This window comes from Tympanuchus pallidicinctus, unplaced genomic scaffold (assembly GCF_026119805.1).
Source record: "Tympanuchus pallidicinctus isolate F22 unplaced genomic scaffold, pur_lepc_1.0 scaffold3, whole genome shotgun sequence".
In the NCBI taxonomy this organism is placed as follows: Eukaryota; Metazoa; Chordata; class Aves; order Galliformes; family Phasianidae; genus Tympanuchus; species Tympanuchus pallidicinctus.
In genome coordinates, this window is record NW_026294747.1 from 32,446,400 (window position 1) to 32,466,922 (window position 20,523).

Genomic DNA, 20,523 nt, shown 5'->3' on the forward strand with positions numbered 1-20,523 from the left:
AAGGACATTATGCGCAGCCTGCTTCAGGGAGCCAGCCTGCTTTGAAGAGGGGTCAGACTCCATGATCTCTAGAGATCCCTTCCAAATTCTGCAATTGTGATATATTGGGAAGATAACAAATTCAAAAAGTAATGGTCTGTTACACAATAGACTGTGTAAGACTGTGTCAAATTTGGGGTCCATTCCTGCTGGATTTCACCATTATATGTTGCAACAGGGGTGTATTAGCTTGATTTTAAGTGGAATTTCGGTATCATGGCATCAGCTAAATTTTTATGCTAAAAAAAGCTTTGCAGAAGTAGGAGAAAGAAAAGGATAAGAGGATATTTCCACAAAAGAACAAAAAATTACATTATTTATGAGGTAACACACGGGGCAAAAAAAGAAAAAAGAAGCCTTGAATGCAATAGAGTCTCTATCACACTACCAAGCTATCAGAAAGCTGTTTTATTTTTTCTTTAATTATTTCTGTAATACTTTTCAGTCTCCTGCAAAAAGGAAGAAAAGCAGTTCTACCTACCCTTAGAAAAGCTGTTTAGCTAGCACACTGTGGAAATGTCTTCCTCAGCTAGTTACTGCCATTTTATATCACTGCAGCATATGGGATCAAAGACTAGATCTGCCACCTCCTGTTTATAGTGGGCTAGAGCAGCCACAGAAGTGTCAGGGCTGTTTTCTGCATCATGTGATTGGGAATAAGACATGCAGTGTTAGATTGCTACCAACAGGATGATTTATTCCTATTTTTGCATTTGACCTACAGTGTCATGCACCTAGAGCTAAAATTTTGAACCCCAAACAGAAAGTGTCTTTTTGTATCTTTTCAAATACTACTGATTGGACAAGAAATATCAGTCACAAAGATGCAAACAATAGTGTTATTTCAGAGGAATTCTAAAAGCTAAGTCATAGACAGGAAAAAAGTTAGAAATGAAATTTTAAATGTATTATTCCAAATAATTTGCTCTGAAAGTAAAGCTTCCTATTATTTCTATAAATAATTTCTAGAATAGATACAAAGAGCACAACAACACTATTTGATTGAACACATTCTCAACTACGAAACGCTATTTTGCAACATAATTGCCATCATTATCTATGTATTTTCACCAGCAATTAACTAAATCCTGCAATCCTTACTTGTAAAACTCTGCACCAGTAGAAGTAACCCACTGTCACCCTCACCTTAGCTGAAATATACCACACACCACCTTACTTGCTTACCTGTGTTATTTTGTCTCCATAAACATTCAGCAAGTGTCCATGAATGTCAATGGGCGTAATATTTCCAGCATGGAGGAATTCAATGCCACACATTTGCGTCATACAAAATTCTAAGTCACACACCATTTCATCAGACTGCCCCACTGCTGCCATCTGTTTCATGGCAACAAAATGTAATAGAATATTCAAGGAAAGATTTGACTTCTACCGATGTATCAACTACATAATAAAATAAAAGGCATCACTTCCAGAGCAGCCCTCATAGATTTATGATGTTACAAGAAGACAAAACTGCAGTTAACCTGCACAAGGATTATATCCCAAGGCTTGAGCTTAGAAAGTATACTTTTATAACTCTGTTGGTACAAATCTGTATAAGCAGTGAGTAGTTTTCATTTTACACTGATAATACAGAGTTTAACAATATCAGCTGACTGATATAAGTAATTCCTTTTAAAATTGATAATTCCCTTTGAAAATGAAGTTTAAAAATGCTTAAACAGAAGGTATAAAATCAGAGTTTTATTTAAGATAATCAGCATTTGGTAGTCCAAAGTTGATCTTACGCTTCTTGTTTACCTTTCCATCTTTGTTCAGGTTTTTCTTACTATATTCACCAAACATAGAGGTATCAGATTGCAATTTTCTCACTATGTGTGTGTATAATCAACAAATATTAAGATGGTATAATTACAAATTAAACAAAAGAGTTGGGTAAAGCAGATTATGATAACAAAAAGAGGATAGAAAGCTTACCCATATCCTGGGCTCACTTACAAAACTCCAGCAGAGCAGATCTCCAGAAGAGACCCTTCTCCACTGGTAGGCAGCTCTTAAATTGGTCTAGGAGGGGTGGCTCCACCCCTTTGGGCAGCACGGGTGAATTGCCTTCACCTGTGCTCCTCTGGCTGACTTATTGCTCACCTCAGGTCATCAATCAGAGTCAGGCCGTGACTCAGCAGTTCCCATACAGTTCAGTACAAATTTTAATTTTCCCTTCATACTCTATGCCTGTTATTCAAGAACTTCATCAGGACAATGGACACAAACCTTACAAGACAGCTTTCCAAAAAGAATAGTAAAAGAATGGAAAGTAACTTGGGTATATTTCATGTTCTGGTAGCAACAACAAAGATGAGAGACATGTAACTTTCATCCATGTTCCTCTGAATCTACTTTAAACAGTGCTATCACCATTCCTGCATGTGTCCTGTGCGAGAGTTAGAAATTACCTCATTACCTGCACTCAGTCTTTCTAGTTGTCTGTCTAGGGGATGTGCTCTGTCATAAGCAGAAGGACAAAGCTGTCCCTCTGTTTTCTTTCTTACAGTGGCCTGGGAGGTAGGCTAAAATAAGAGGACAAGATGCACATGACATCATAGCTCTGAAGATATTGTGACCTACATCACTTGAAAATATTCAAATCTTTTGGTGTTTTCTGGTTTCATATTGAAAGGTTGGTTTGCATGCTGATGCATCAGTTTGTGCACTGAAGAACGATGTAAGAACTTATGCGTGGAGACTTCAAAGGATTATGTGGACTGTGTAAGTGCCTCTTATTTCCTTCATGGTCTTCTACATCCAACTAGGACTGATTATATTTTTAGTTTTGGAAGTTTCTGATTCAGCTGTGAAGCTGATTGTGCACCCATTTCTGCCCCAGGACTTGCATGTTGCCTGCATAATTACTTACAGGTTTCAATTTTGATAAGACTTTTTCTTTATAACTCAAAATGCAGCTTACAAATAAAGGAATGTAAACTATTAGGTACATTATTCAGTTTTGTATATTAAAAACTGTGTATATTATTTTCAATGCACTAATCTAGTTTTTAGAAATAATATACAATTGTAAATGCACTGGAAGTTTTTCCTTCTGAAAAATGAGATTCTGATCCACAAAAATAGAACAACTTGTGCTGTTCTTAGCTATTAAAATTCCCAATTAATTCTTACTGAGGCTAAAATTAATATAGAATCTTAAAAACTATTCCAGATCAAAAGTTGAATTTGAATCTCTTTTTTTTTTTTTGTGCCTTAATTAAAAAAAAAAAAAAAAGAGAGTAAAAGAGCATTTATTATGCTTTAAACATTTTTTTTCTATCCACATTGAGTGATAATCAAGTTACTGAAAACTCTTCAATTCTCACTCTGAGCTCCTCTATTAAAAAAAAGAAAATGTATTTCACATTTTAGGTCTGTTAATGCAATCAAGAAATTATGTCAGTAGAGAAATGCAATCAAGAAATTATTATCAGTAGAGAAAAATTCAAGAAATTTTGGTAATTTGACAGTTTAGAACATGAACGGGACTCTGAAATGCATCTCACACTGAAGTCCTGAAACACTCAGTCCCATTCAGACAAAATATCATAACCAAATGGAGTGATTATTATAACTACAATGCAGTTATAACTGTGTTTTCTAATTATTTTTTCTCATGGACACTGAGGCTCACATATCTGTGTGTTAACATTCAGGCAGCATTTCTTAACCTTCTTCTTCAAACACTGGTATTCTTGTCAGTGTTTAGTCAAAGGGGAAGACAAGATGAACCATTTACTTCCACTCTATTTACCAAAAGTTGTTCTTAAGTCAGTGGCTCATAGAATAATTTCTTCAAATCTTCCATTACACCTACTTCAAACAATGATCTTGTAGCTTTCTAGGTACTATTTCTTCCTTTACATATTGATTCTAAATATCTCCATCTAGTTCTTCTCTTGGTGTAACTCTGCTTAAAAGAATACTGTAGTGAAAGCAAAACACTCTGGGGATTATAGGAGCACTCCAGAGTAGATCCCTCTGCATCATTTGGAAGAATTATTTATCTTGGTAGTGATTCTTCTTTTATTAAATTTTGAGAGCATTTGTCATGAAAATGAAAAGCATTTGTTTCTGAGGAAAAACAAGTGTGCGTTTTTGCCACGTAGTGGATAGGTGATTACATTGCTCTTTAGTTTTCTCCTACAGCTGTAATCTGAAAACCACATTTTAATAATGCTAAAATAAACTCTCCTTGAAAAAAAAAGAATTTTTGTTGCACAAAAAACATTATTATTTATGAAAAGAATACTTTTATCGTAGAATTATATAGCCATTGTATTACAAGCAAAAATATTTCTATATTTTGTGAGGTTTTTAAAATTTTTTTGCTTGTTAGGCTACAATCAGACATTTAGCTGACTAAGTTGTCACTAAGATGGAAGGTATGTGTAAATTTCTGTCATTTCTTTATACTTGTGGAAAGTAACTCCTTCATAGAATCATAGAATCATAGAATGACAATGTTGGAAACGACCTGCGAGATCATCTAGTCCAACCATTACCATTGCTACCACAAGCAGTAAACCATATCTCGTAGCTCGTCATCCAGATGCCTCTTGAACACTGCCAGGGATGGTGACTCCATCACCTCCCTGGGCAGCCATTCCAGTGCCTGACCACTTTCTGAGAGAAAAAGTTTTTCCTCATGTCCAAGCTAAACCTCCTCTGGTACAACTTGCGACCATTTCCTCGGGTCCTGCTATTTGCCTGGGAGAAGAGGCCAAACCCCTCCTCACACAACCTCCCTTCAGGAAGTTGTACAGTGCAATGAGGTCCCCCCTGAGCCTCCTGTTCTCCAGACTAAACAATACCAGCTCCCTCAGCTGCTCCTCATATGACCTGTGCTACAGAACCTCACCAGTTTCATTGCCCTTCTCTGGACATGCTCCAGGGCCTCAATGTAGTGAGGGGAATCTATCAGTCCACCTGGTTATGTATGGAATTTATGCACCTAGCTACTCACCTTCACATCTAATACAACTAGAGAAAAAAAAAAAAGAAAAAATAATTAATGGGTGGGTTATTTTCCCCATACATAAATATGAATAGAGAAGTTAGGCATTTCTTTACTGTTTCCCCTGTGATTTGGATTTATCTTCTCCTCTCATAGAACCGAGTTGTGGGGATGATAACTTTAATATCCATTTGTTTGTTTGTTTGTTTGTTTGTTTGTTTGTTTATGAGCCACAGAGGGTGGGGGTTAAGCTTTGACCCTGTTTTCAAAGGCTCTTCTCAACAAACAAGGGCAGGAGCTGAGCTCCTGAGGGACCTTGGATTCTTACTTGTATTACCAATGTGTAATGCCTTGAAGCTGCATCTAACTCTGCTGCATTTAATATGTTTATGTGGTTCTGGTTTTAGTATCTTGCTTAAAACTTGGTAGCTACCATAAAGCAACTCTCCCATCACTGTATATTTTCACATTTTTACTATTTTTTCAACACTCCTCTTTATTATCAGAGTAATAAATGCCCCTCTGTAGGCTTTTCTCTGACATTTTATGCTTCTGATTTCACCAGTAAAATCTGCTGCAGCAACACTATATGTTTCAAGCAGTTAAATAAACTGGATGATCATATTAAATATATGTTTCACAGTGCTTAATAGGAAGATATTTGTTTTAGACAAAATATAAATGATTGACCAGTTATGTGGTTTCTGTTCTGGGAGGGGATTTTTGTTTGTTTGTTTCTGTTTTCTTTTATTAATTTTGTTTTTTATTCGTTAAAAGGCAAGCAAGAAAGAAGAACTGTTCATTCCTTCACCCTCAGCTAGATGTGGAATGAAGTAGCCTAGGTAAATTTACTCTTAACAGAACATAATTATGATTATAATTATACATAGCTTTATTTAAGATTACTCCTGTTCATTCTTGATGTTTTTTTTATAGATTTGCAGTCTCATTAGCTTTTCCTCTTCTCATTTTTTTTTTCCCATGCAATAAAGTGATGATCAGGTTCAGTGTCTAATGAGGCAGCCATTCTGAACACGTCGAGACAAAGAAGTGGTTTCCCTAGCAACGAGAACCATGCCAAAGCTCTCAGAACAGTAATTTCCCAGCATTTTAGTACCTTTTCTGTTAAGGATTCCTATTTGTTTGAGTTCATAGGCAGTGCCTGGCAAGACTCAGAGTTTGCAACTCCTTAGTATATATAATAAAATACAGCTAACACTATGTTTTATGATTAAAATAAAAAGTGGGGAGCTGGTATATTTTGTCATTTTTATATGTTGATTTATAGAAGCTTAAAACAATGGCTTCTACAAGATACATCTGCCTGAGGTTTTTAAATATACTACCTGTATCTCTTCAGAACGCAATAGATCCCATTTGTTGGAGCTTACTCAATTCTGAGCCATATTCATGCTGTATATAGACACCTAAACCTAGATTTTTGTTTTGGAATATACATGAATTTCATTACATATAGGTATGACTAAAGATTTAAAATCATATAGAATATAACTTGAATTTAAATCTCTATGTAATTGTAGAAAAAGATTACTGCAATAAAGTGTTGAAATATTAGACAATTTTAGCCAATTTTTATTATGTGAAAATGAGAAAGTTATTACAACACTAATTACCTAAAATATTTTTGCTTTCTAGGAACAATTTGAGATCTATGAACTTTCTATAAGTTCATATCTATTCTGATAAAACTTTTAACGTCAGGTAAAAAATTGAGTTCTTCTACATCCTTACATTTTCCTGAAAGGTCAGAGCAGGCTGATACATCATCCATGTTGACCTGTGTTAAGCTTGGTCAGCATCCTGAAGTTATTCATAGAACTGTCTAACACAGCTAATAACTGATCTGAGAAATGTTCTCAAAGTGCATCTATTCAAATACATTAAACACATATTTACAATTTCCACTTTAGGACACAAGCATTATTCTCATGTCCAAGGCACTCGCTGCAGATTGCAACAAGCTTATATTTCATTGCATCTTTTTCAAGAGAGGATTCAAATCAACTACCACCCCTTCACTCCTCCTTACTTCATCTCTTCTTCTTTTCTGTCATCCTGCCCTGACAATTGCAACCATTTGAATACAGCACTATATGGAGGGATGGACAACAGTGTCTGAATATTTTGAAGCAGTAGCAAGGATTGTTTCCAGACAAGTACTGGAGCCAGTAGATTTTTACTGCAGTCATCATTTCATCTGTAAGTAGCGGAACTTTTAAATCATTAATCCAGTTCTTTTTTTTATTTTTTTTTTATTAGTTTTTTTTTTTTTAGAGAAAGTTCCTGAGCTCTTTAAAGTCCTTCAAGTGAAAATTCAGGCATTAGGATCCCAAGAGGACAAAACCTCCCTACAGCCTTGAGTAAAGAATCTAAAAGTCTGAATTTAATATTACTCTCTTCATTATTCACTATTGATGATCTGTAGGAAGCTATATAAAGAGTGTCTATGCATACTGAGTGGAGTCCTGAGTATTTAGAGAGGACCCTAGGCAGGTGCTTCCACTAAGATCTTGAAAGATGGAATACTAACTCCCCCTGTGTGCAAGACAGGAAACAATGTTTTCTGACTGCCCTACATTAGAAGCCTAAAACACGGGTTCTGAAGAGATCCTTGGATCTGGTTCTTATACAGCAACTAAATTGCTTGTCACAAGCTCAGCTGGGATTGAGAGGGCCAGGAAGATATTGATTGGCTCTCTTCAACAATCCTATCTCTAATTCAGTTTTGCTATTATATGCAAAGTCAAGCTACTTGCAAAATAGTAAGAAACTAAGGAACTAAGCAAGACATAGGAGTAGAAATAAATAAAAAGTGGAATCTTTTTTTGAACTAGTAAGGATGATTTTTTCCCCTGTAAAGACTGCAAAGGAAACTTATTTCAGCTTTTTAAGACCACAGTGACTGCTTCAGACATAAAATGAATCAGACCTCTTGTTGGATTATGTCAGTGGTATTTCCACTCTTCCCTAGTGTGATTCACTGCCTGCAGCTGTGGCATGCGAGCTCAAATATTTTCTCTTTCTGTTTGGCTTTAAAGGGAAAGACTTGCATATATTTACGGGTTTTTAAGAGAAAGAAAAGGAAAGTTAAAGGCCCATTAAGGATTAGTGGTTTGAAATAAAGGAGCCATAGAAAAAAAAACCCACAGTGTAAACCCAAAGTGAATTTGTTTGTTCTGAGGAGAGTGTATTTCTAGTGTAGTCACATTCTAGTATGGAACACTGAACAAAAAGATGTATGACAGATCAGATTTATAAATAATGAGACAAAGAATGTAAAAAAATACGATGCTTTTTTTTTTTTTTTTTTTCCTTTTTTCACTGTTAATGGTCAGAAAGAATTCTTTTTATCTAATATTACCTGTTTTTAAACAATCAAAATTTATCTATGTAGATATAATATTTTGTTACTATCAATACATATTAAAACATACTTCTTGTATTCTGTTTATAATTTGAATGAATCAGATAAAATATAGAGTATAAACTTGCTATGCTGTATCATTCAAGCCACTTTGCAAATTCCCTGCTGAACTTCCAAATATACTTTCATTATTCATTATTCTCCCACAGGAAGGAAGGGGGGAAGGGAGGAAGGGAGGAAGGGAGGAAGGGAGGAAGGGAGGAAGGGAGGAAGGGAGGAAGGGAGGAAGGGAGGAAGGAAGGAAGGAAGGAAGGAAGGAAGGAAGGAAGGAAGGAAGGAAGGAAGGAAGGAAGGAAGGAAGGAAGGAAGGAAGGAAGGAAGGAAGGAAGGAAGGAAGGAAAAACCTGAATTAAGTATTTCTTTCCATGTCATGTTTCTTGAAAGCTATTCTAAAAAGTTTTCCCATACCATGTAAATTATTTTCTTTCTATAGTGGTTTGTTGTTTTGTTTGCCAGTACAATGACTAGAAAAGCATCATTAACACTTTAGCTAATTAGGGTTTTAAGAAAACATTGGTTCTGTTGTTCTCATTTACAGACTTTAAAATAAAATGAAACAAAAAAACCTACAATTGAGATTTATGAAAACAAAAAAAAATTCTTTTAAATCTCAAGAAATGAATGTAAGTTTTCTAATACATTAATTGTTTGTTCCAGTACATTGATATTTTATGCGGAAATCCTACTCTGCAATTAATATGCCTGATGCAAATTAAAAATCTGATTATCCATCCTTCTCCATTGGAATGTAAGATTTTATTATTATTGGGGAACTCAGGATACCAGAACCACTTTTTAAAGTGTTTTTAAACTGAAGGTATCACAATACACATGAAAACATAACAATTGATAATAATAATACCAATGAGTTTTCCTCTAAAAAGATATTTATGTTTTCTAGTATTACAAATTAAAAATATCTAGAAAATAAACATTAACTGGTAATGAAATGCTTGACTATTCTGGCTAGTAGGACATAACCAGTAGTCAATCCAGTTGACCCTAAAGATCAAGTCATCACCAACACCTTGCTAAGCATAATCCAATTCTAGTGAACATATCTGGATTTGTACATACAGAATCACAGAATTATATAATCATAGAACCATATAATGGCTAAGATTGGAAAGGGATCTTAAAGATCACCTACATCCAGCCACACTTCTATGGACAGGGTTGGCCATCAACAACTAAACCAAGTTCTAGATTAGGCTGCTCAGGGCCCCATTCAACCTGGCCTTGAACACCTCTAAGGACAAGGCATCCACAACATTTCTGGGCAGCCTGTGGCAGTGTTTCACTGTTCTCTCAGTTAAAATTTTCCAACATCTAATCTAAATCTACTCTCCTTTAGTTTAAAACCATTCCCCCTTGCCCTATCACTATCTACCCATGTAAAAAGTTTACTTCTCTCCTGTTAATAAGCTGCCTTCAAGTACTGGAAGGCTGCAATAAGGCATCCTCTCAGTCTTCTCCATACTGAACAAGCCAATCTCTTCATAGCAGAGCTGCTCCAGCCTCCTCCTCATCTTCATGGATCTTCTCTGGACCCACTCCGATAGCTCAACATTTTTCCTGTGTTTAGGGTCCGAGACCTTCATGCAGTAATGTAGACAGGGCCTCACAAGGGTAGAGTAGAGCAGGACAATCATCTCTCTCACCCTGCTGGCCACTCCTTGTCTGACGCAGCCCAGGATACTGTTGGCATTCTGGTCACACTGCTGGCTCATGTTAAGTTTTTCATCTGCAAGGATCATAAATCCTTCAAAGCAGGGTTGTTCTCAAGTTCTTCTCCTAGTATGTACACATATCTGGGATTGCCCCAGCACAAGTGTAATAGCTTGCACTTGGCTTTGCTGAACCTTAGTAGGTTCACTGGGCCAAACAAAAGTTTGTTCATGTCTCTGTGGGTGGCATCCCTTCCTTTTGTTGTATCAACTGCACCATTCAGTTTGGTGTCATCACAAAATTGTTGAAGGGGTGTTGTATCAATTAATAATTATGGAAGTATAAATGAAATGTGTCACTCTATTACTGCCTTCTGAAGATATTTTTAGCTGAGGTGATTATTTGGGCAGACATCGATAACAAAATACCTTTTTCTGATACAATGTGGAATGTTTATTATGAAGGAGGAAGGTTCTGTGGCTGTTAAGGACACAACTTTCCTACGGGTAAAAGCAAGAAAAATTTGTACATTTTGCTGATTTGTCATTTTATTGATCTTCTGAGTTGAGTCCTCTCAAAGGGCTTATCAAAGTCAAAATAGATGGATATCATTGGAGGCGTCATTTCCTGATCCAGTTTTCAGAATACTTTGTCTTTCATGCTGACAATAACATGAAGGAAAATGTTTTTAGAAGACTTTTTAACACTAAATATAGATCTTAACATAAGATTACTCTCTGATTCAGATAAAAGAAAATAACATTGAAAAATGTATGTTATTTAACTTTCATCTGAAATTTATTATAGCAGGTTCTGGATGACTTTAAAAACCATAGCTGCTTTCCATACCTAAAAATGCTTAGATACCTTTTGTATTACTGTTTGTGAGTTTTATTTTTCCTTCAGTTTTTCCATGATTTTAAATTATGTATGTACCTGGTAATCTACGAGTATTTATTTCCTGAGGGTTTGAGGAACATTCTCCAGTTCCCTAAGCAGTCCATTTATTAAAGCCATCTCATAACTGCAATAGGATGAGATCTAGGTGTGAACTCTCAATTCTGGGAGGTGTTCTGTATTTTTATATAAAAGAAAATAAGATACACTGGCTATTTAGGACACATAATATTCTGCAGCAAGTCCTCAGTTTGGATATCATGAAGCCAGAACTGTGTCAAATTAGCCCCATAGAATAATTGTTAACATTATGTTAATATTATCTGAAGATCTCAAAGCATGTTGCAAACAGGAATAGTTTTACCTGCAAGTGTGATAGTGGGAATAATTTTTATAAACTTGAAGAATATTTAGGGTAGAAAAAAGAATCTCTTGAAGTTGCACACATATGTGCCTCTTTACCACATATGGGCTAAGGATATACTCAAGGAACTCCAAGTTTCTCACACTTACTCCTAGCAAACTATGTGAAGGATAATCAGAACTGCAGAGCTTTTCCACAACTTTTGTCCACACAGTATGTACTCTCATTTACCTTTGAAGTCCTGCTTCCCTTCCTATAATTTTGTCAGTAACAGTCTCAGTCTGCTCAAAGGAAAGGTATAATGCAAGACTCAAGTTACAGTATTTAGCCACAGCAATGAGAAAACTGATGCACTGAGTTACAGCATATGGGAATTTGGAAATGGATTTTGATTTTCTAAAACAAGGTTTCCTTTTGAGATCTGCAAGTTGCAAGTTTTCCTGTGGAAAAAAAAAAACCAAAACACTTCTACTGGAGGTGAAATGAATCCCCAGAAGATGTTACTAAATTAAGGAATTAATTGTTTATCACATTGATTTGTAAAAAAAATGAAGATATACTCCAGAAAAGGGTTTTTATTTGTTTTTTGGATTTGTTTTGTTTTGTCTTGTTTTTTGTTCATTTGCATTTTGTTTTTTAATTATTTAAAGATGATCTGTCAGAAATAAAAGCAGATGAATTGCTCAGAGTGAAGGATTTTTTATGTGCTGCTAATGCTTCTAGTGTATCATGTAAAGATCAGCTGCAACAGTGAAAATGCTAGAAATTTCTCCATTCATTGAGATTACACTTCATCAGATTGGTTCTTTAAAAAAAAATAATTGTGTAATTGTTTATTCTACCCACATTCATTTTTTATTCATTCTGTGAGGAGGAAAAACAAACATCAGCTTTTGTGAAGACATAATTTGTGGTAAGGTAAAAAGTGGGAAGGAAGAGAAAGCAGTTACAGAATGGTATTACTATTGTATGTAATCACAAGATAAATTCAGAATAAATAAAACCAGCAAGCTGGATTCCACAAAGGATTTAATAAGGTTGATTTTAAAAGGATGACAAAAGGCCTAGAATACTTCTAAAGGTATTCCTTACTGATGTATTTTTCCTCTAACATGCAATGAGGAATAAATAGTAATTTTTAAAAAAATGCCTAAACCTTAAAGAAAAATATAATACAGTTTAAAATCTTGCTGGTTTTAATGCTGACAGGAGTGCTTGAAAGATTTCTTACATCTACAAAATACGTTCTCTTGATTCTAGTTCAGGAAAAGAAGTCACTGAATTTTGTATCCAAGAAGAAACAAATCCACAGCTATATATGAACTGTTGTCACTCAGCAATGCTAGCTCACTTGTTTCAAGTTTTCTATTTATGTTTTCATCACTTAGTTTTTACTCTTTCTCTCTGAATGTCACTGATGAGTTTAATTCATCCTTAATCTCTCAGCTTTCCTTTTTTTGATGGCTTCATTATATGGTGGTCAAACCAAAAGTAATGTTTCCTATTTATTTCCATGATGACCACAACAGAAACAAATAGAGAATTATACTGTATGATAGAACAAATTCTCAACTACACAACACTGTTTTGCAGCCCAGTTACCACTGCTAGCTAGACATTTTCAGCAGCCATGGACAAGATCAGAAAAGATCCTGCAATCCCTGCAAGTAAAAATCTGCAAGTCCTCTTGAAATGTATTTTGTCTTTAACATTGCTGTCAACACTGCTAAAATGCACCCCCTACTTCCTCAGTGTGCGCACATCCACTGTGCGGTCTCCATAACTGTTCAGTAATTGTCAGTGAACGTCAGTAGGAACAATTTTTTCAATGAGGAATTCAATGACACATCTTTGCTTCATTCGCACTTTCACGTCAGACTCCATTCTGTCAGACTGCCCTTCTGCTGTCATCTGTCACATGGCAACAAAATGTAATGGAATATTGGAATTTTCTACCTCCACCAACATCCACCTTTGACTTTAAGGGCCAACGTAATAAAATAAGAGGCATCATTTGTATATATTTCCTTCTATCAAGGAAAAAATAAAGTTACATCAAAATAATCACTTCTGTTATAGCTTAGTTAACACCAATGCAGGTGTTAATTCTTATTTTCATTTATGCACAAATCCAGGGAAAAAAAAAAAAGATTGCAAATGTCAGTCATTTTATTCCATTTATTTTTTAGCAAAAAAATTAAACAAGTCTAACTCCATTTATAGGAGAGAGAAGAGGTTCTATTATATACATACATATATATATATACCTGAAGGCAAAATTAAGACGTAATGAATCAAATGTTTGCCTGACCAGTTTATTATGAATCCTAATCAGTCAGGGAGATAGGGAAGAGAAAATAGGTGACAGAAAAGAGATTGGGAAATAAAAGTAAGTCTTTGTGAAGAGCAAGAGAGGTTTCCAGTGTAGCTCATGGTTTTCTGCTGAAGAACTCATCCAGTAACCACAGGGGGTGAGAGAAAATCAGGAAGCCTCGCAGCAAGCAGACCCCAGGGGGTTCTTTCCTAAGAGGCTTTTTTCTCCTAGGGAATTCCTCCACCGCAGTGGTTTCTTTTCTCGGGAATTTTCCCTCCTAAGATTTCGTTTCTTTTCTTAGGGAGTTCCTCTCCCAGCTACTTACTGTAGTGAAAACCTTTTATCCCCCGCTTCTCAGTTTGTTTTTCTTCTTTTCTCTCTTAAAATGACACACCTGGACTTAAAGATAAATCAGCAGGGCGTGGTGCCTTTGTTGCCAAGCGTGAGCATTGTCGCTTTTTGCAGTGGTCAGCTCCTTCAAGCTGCACTCCCCTTCTCACCGAAAGACACTTCCCTCTCCTTCCCCCCTCCTGTTCATCTTATCTTTACAATCATAACCAGAAGTACTGTGGCACGGTGACACCCACAACTTGCCTCCCCCCCTTCCCCCCCGATAATTTTCAGTTGTCAGTGTCTTCATGAAACAAGATTCTAGCCAAGGGAAAAAAAAAAAAAAAAAAAAAAAAAAGTTCAGAAAATCATTTTTTACAGCATGTATTTATTTATTTCTTCTTAATCATCGTAGTGTCATCAACCTAGCAACCTTTCATGTCTTCAACCCACTTTAACTACATCAGCAGCAAAAACCACCTCTGCTGCTATTTACCTTGCAGGACTTCCTTTTCCTTTTTCATGTTGTTCAGTACTGACAAAAAAGAAAGAAAAAAGGTTGACAGGGCATAGCCAAATGAATGGCATTAGTTCTCACTGTGTATGTTTCTACAACATGCATTCTGAATGCAGTAGAATATGAGAATAAACTGCTGCTTTTTCCTTCATACTGTAGCAGCAAGTTTACATGAAAAAGAATCAAATGAAAAAATCTCCATCAACATACTGTACAGAACATAAAGAAATAATATTTTCAAGATATTTAGCTTATCACCACTTCAAACTCAGTTTCAAGAGAATATCTCAAGTAGCGTATCTTTTCAGAAAGATCTCAGTGAATACAATATAATTTAAGGAGCTAGCAAGCAGATAAAGGATGTTACAACATTTTGTGAATCGTTCTATCTGTTTCTGTTATGCATTCTTATAGACTTCTGGCTGGAAGTCCTCAACAGAAGACACACCTCGATGGAAACATTTTGTGTTACTAATTCCTTAGCTCCTAATTTCAGTGAACAGCCAGCACAGCTTCCTGCACCTTCCCAGATTTGTACTGCAGTGCTGGATACATCACTGCTCACACTGTGATATTGTCACAGCTGTGGGAAATCAATATCTCCTACACCACATACCCTGAAAACTTCTTTAAAGCCAGAGAAATGTGTAGGTGCAAGAAAATAAATAATCTATAGCAGTACATCTATTCAATTTATAGATACCATGTTTCACTCTGTGCTTGAGAGCTCTTACAGATTTTCGTTTCTGATTCATGCAGGAAAAACAGTTGGGATACTGCACAAGCACATGACTGCAAAGCCCTCTTTCAGAGACTGCTCTCTGAAAAGTTTCCCCTTTCTGGGATTAGATGTAGCTTTCAGAACCCAGAAATTCTCTGATTTACTTGACCTGGTTACTGCCTTCATATACTACAGAACTGGCCCATAAACACAACATGCAAAGCACTGTTCCAGTACTTACCTATAAACAAATTATGCATCCTTCCTTGCTTGATTTCTTTGTACACTGAAATCAACATTTGTTATAAACAAAAGGAAAAATAACATAATCTTACAGGAGAAATATTGTTCTTGCCTAGATTTTGGTAAAAAATAAGATATCATAAGAGCAAAAAAACTTTGAGCTTAAAACAGGAAAGTGACTTTGAAAGGGAGTTTTACAGTCACATAAAAAAGGTGCAAAAATTCTACATAAATTGTCAATTACCATAAACTTTTTAAGAAAATATTTTAAAAGCCTCAATATTGAGTTCTACAGCAATTAGTTCTTTGCTTTGCAGGAGCTGGAATCACATCAGAGTTGTGGAGATGGTCCTTTGTTCCCATATTTCACACTATGTAGATGTATAAGCACGTTATTTAAAGAATAGCTAATGCCAATCTAAAACCAATCTTCCTTTTCCCTGACTGCCACTTTCTGATGCTGCCCATCTAGTAAATGCACTTATTATTAAATTGTTCAGTGATTCCTTTTGGAATGTAGATATTATTGGAAAGTATTGCTATCCAAGCTTAAAACGGAAAAGTTCCACTCCACATGTCCTCCTCGTGAGGACATGCTCACGCCTGAGCAATATCTGGCAGGACAATTCCCTTGAATTCAGGAAAATACAAATCAAGCTGGGAAGAAATTTTAGATGTTAACATATTTATTCCTCTTCCCCACTAAATGATTTTGTTGAAAAATACTTTCTTGTTGGATTCTGTATTTTGGCACAGCATTGAATACTACCATTGCTTACACCTTGGCAGTAATTGCTGTTCTTCTGAGAGATATCAGCCTGTCACAGGCAGATTAGCTGGAGAAATAAAGTTATTTGTACACTGAAAGACAGACAGCCATGTACTTAATGGCTAAACATCCACTCTGGTGGCAACAGGCTGATATTTGGAATGGCTGAGACAGCTGGCAGAGTGGCACCTATGAAATTTTCTTCACACTAAATTCACAAAGAATGAGACTGAAAACTAGAAGTACTCTTAGCAAAAATGAAGACAAAACTTGACAAAAAAATGATATAATTTTAAATTAGAGTTTTATATGCAGTGTCTCCTTTTGAAAATAACTGCATACTATTTATAAAAATGGATGTTGTAAAGGGAGGGCTCATGGTTCTCCTCATACGACAGAAGGACTCTAAGTCCTAGTCTGGAAAAGAACAGAAGTCTATTTATTATAAATTTTATATCTATGTTACCAAGCAAAATCATCTCCTTTAAATGAAGGAAAAAATAATAATTAACATGAACTCAAAAGTCTGTTGAACCTAATGAAGTTCAACAAAGCAAAGTGCAAGAATTTGCACATGGGTCAAGGTAATTCCAGATATGTATATAGAATGGGAGAGGAACAGATTGAAAGTAGCCCTGCTCAGAAGGACTAGGGATCCTGATAGATGAAAAACAGAACATGAACCAGCAGTATGTGTGCTTGCAGCCAGGTAGACCAACTGTATCATGGTCTGCATCAGAAGGGTGGCCGGCAGGGCAAGAGACGTTATTGTCCAGCTCCACTCTGCCCTCATGAGGCTCTATCTGGAGTATTGCATCCAGGTCTGGGAAAGATGTTGAGCTTTTGGAGAGTAACAACAAAGATGATGAGTATGTCTCCTATGACTACAAGCTTTGAGCTTTGCCAATCTGGAGTAGAGAAGGCTGTGGTGACAACTCATCATGGCCCTCCAATATTTAAGGGGAGATTATAAACAGGAGGGAAATAAACTTTTTACATGGGTAGATAGTGTTAGGACAACTACTTAACTAAAGGAGGAATGATTTAAATTTGATGTTGGGGGAAGTATTTCACTTCTAAATTTACATCATTTTTTGCTTAACAGATGAATTGATGTTCTTTTTCCTGCACTATTTTTTATATAAGTAGATTCTGAGATCTGTAAAATTTAACAAAAGAAATAACTTCAGGCCAGATATATTATTTCAGCTGCGCAGTTCTTAGGCATCCGTCAACCACAGAGTAAACTGTGGTGCAGCAATGATTATAAAGACTGGTTCTGAGCCAAGTCATAGAAACCATTATTTTTTGTTTTTTGATTTTTTTTTTTAATATAAAGGTTTTTAACATTGGTAGTATGCATTTGGTAATGAAATGTTGACTGCCTATTGGGCAAAATATCTTTTATTTGTAAACAGAAAGCTTTATTAATAATTGGGTGGGTTTTTTAATTTATTTCCGTATGTAACATATTTTTTTACATATGTGGCTAAAAACCTATATAAAGATAGCTTTGCACTTATGGACTTCAAAGAGTTAAAAAAACTTATGTCTCACTTTCTGTAGGAAATTGCAGTTATGGTAAAATCAAGACTTTACTCTTCCAGTGTCTGTTTCAATAAAGGAAATCAAACATTTAGATTCTAGCTGCCACTGGCAAGATAATTCAAAGACCAGGATGATGGCTTTCAAGAGAAATGTAAATTCCTCTTATCTTAACCAATAACTATTACAAAGATAGCCAAGATTTCCAGTAGCTAATTGTTTGTTTCTTTAGTCATTTTATCTGCCCATACTTTCTCTTCCTCTCAAATTAATTTTACAGAAGAGTACAATTCCTAAAAATTCCCTGGAGACTTGAGATAACTGAAAAAGAAAAGCTGTTGAAGCACTGCATACAAGGCATATATTTCACTACTAGGATGCAAGCATCTCTGAAACACTACTCACTCATCTCAGTGATTGCCATGGATTCTTTACTTTGTTGAATAGGCTGAACTACACTTGAATCCAAACACTCCTTAAATTGGGACTGTAAAATCTAATGCTAAACTGGTCTGATATTTGACAATTCATCTTTCACCTCAGTGTGTTTGTTGTCTCTGTTGGTCAAACTGTCCTTCTGTTTCTTATCTGAACTATCTAGATCATTGCAGTGTAAGATCAATAATTTAAAATGCTGCCTTTGTGTTACTCGTGGTTGATTGCTTTTGGTTTTATTGGGCAGTGTTATTAAAGATCTTCATCTGAGTTTAATTTGCTTCGTATATGACACCATCCTGGTCCTCTCCACACTGTGCAGTCTCCCACAGATGGTACACAAAGACATACATAAAGGGATTACAACTGTGAAAGCTTCACTGAATGAGAATAAGCACAGTCTTCTGATCAAAGCTAAAGGGAGATAATTTTGCATGCTTTTTCTAGATTGTTGGATTCCTATAATTCTTCCAGGCTAACTCTGATTTACAGAAACATTTATCTTGTTGAAAGCCTTGTAATGGATAAGGTTGTTCTTTCAGCTATTTTTTTCATGCTACCATCCCCCTGACAAGTAGCAGCCTCTCTATTTTGTGTGGATTAAGTGTGCGCCAGCTGTTGTTTTTACTCAGCTCCCCATTAAATAAACTCTGCTTTATTAACAAGACCGTATTACTTCCAATATTAAAAAAAAAAAAAAAAAAAAGAAAACAGGAAAAAAAAAAACAACCAAGCCACAAAATTTTCCCTTGCATAGTTAATTAGGATTGTTTTTTTGTTGATGACATCAGATTGAAAGCCTTTTATAAATGTTCACACTATTGTGTTTACCTTAATTTATAGAATTTTGAATGTTTTCTGCACAGCCACAACATAATTATTAATAAATATGTAAATATACAGCAACACACATATACAGTTATTCCAATTTTTGAATTATTTACATCAAATATATTTCTTCATAACTCACAGAATGTTAAGCCAAAGTCATCAGTATGGGTGAACAAATCCATGCCTTGAATCTCATGTTTTGTCTGATACTCCAAGGTGGATATGCAGAAGATCATTATGTATTCTTCACCACAGGTCAGTTGCTTAGCTACCAGAGGAGTAGAGAACTACTAATTGAAAGTATTCAGTATTGCTGGCAACATTTGCTGCAGGACAGTGGTCTTGAAAACAGTCAGATATAAATTTTGCAGGAGGATGGATGAAAGAAAAGTCTGTTCAATGCCACATTGTAAAAGTAAAAAATGTCCTTCTTAGGTGTTACTGTGTTTGATTCTCATCAGTCATAATCAGATAATCAGTCATTAAACTATTCTATGATGAATTTAGTAGTTTTTGTGATTAATTGTTACCAGCAAGTTAATATACTGTGTTCATATTTTAAATATAATTATTGTTCAAACTGCTGGAGTAAATTCATATTTATATAGCTCCAGCACATTACTTTCTGGAATCTCTAGCTGATAGGTATTGCTATTTACAGGGAGGGATTTTAAAAAATGGACTAGTCATAATATTCTTCTCATGAGATCCCTAAATGAACATTCTTTTTTTTTTTTTTTTTTTTTTTTTTTTAAATCTCTGAGAATAATTGAATAGAAAAGTTATGGCCATCTCGTAGGTAAATGGGATCTTTCTAATTCAATCTCTTCCCATCAGACTTTTCAAATGATAACTTTTCAAACGATACCTCTGAGTTACCAGGTTAAAAAAATTAATTTGGTCTAGAATTACATTCTGCTGCAGTTTTTGCATCAAATGCAGTAGGAAAGCGTTCCTTGAAACAAATGAGAGAAACTTCAGGAAAATCACATGCATGGAAAAGTGTCACCCAGACAAGTTAACATGAATTCAGTAAATCTTTCTGTGGATAAGTTGTTTTAAAAGATAGGAGGTGTCACAGTGGTGTTTTAATGGATTTGACAGATTGTAAGAGAATGGAAAATACAAGTTTGCAATATTTATCCAATTCCTAAGGAATTTAAAATTTAAGATAAACTCTTGGAGTTTCTGGAACTATTAAAAATATATTATTTGCTATAGAACATCTGATTCTTTTATAGTAAAAGAATATGCTATTACACTGCCCTACAAATTCTTATTGTTTTAAGATTATCTGTTCACATACCAGGAAGCTTGGATGAATTTCAGATTCTACGAACAAGGATGAGAGTCGTCAATCTGACTAAATAAAATAGATTAAAATGATGAAGTTAATTTGGGTCTTTATTTTTATCCAATTATTCCTCTTTATCTTTAGC

General features: G+C 35.3%; 1 long non-coding RNA gene across 3 annotated transcripts in view; it reads right to left on the reverse strand.

Moving 5' to 3' along the window:
• LOC128087077 (uncharacterized) overlaps nucleotides 1-20,523 on the reverse strand; it is a 154,097-nt gene that overhangs the window by 26,892 nt on the left and 106,682 nt on the right. For 2 of the 3 annotated variants that reach the window (XR_008209672.1, XR_008209674.1), the window contains exon 1: nucleotides 1,981-2,027. The exons of the other annotated variant lie outside the window; for it this stretch is intronic. This is a non-coding gene — a long non-coding RNA (uncharacterized LOC128087077). Of the gene's footprint in view, nucleotides 1-1,980; nucleotides 2,028-20,523 lie in introns of those variants that run through there. 3 annotated transcript variants of the gene reach the window in all.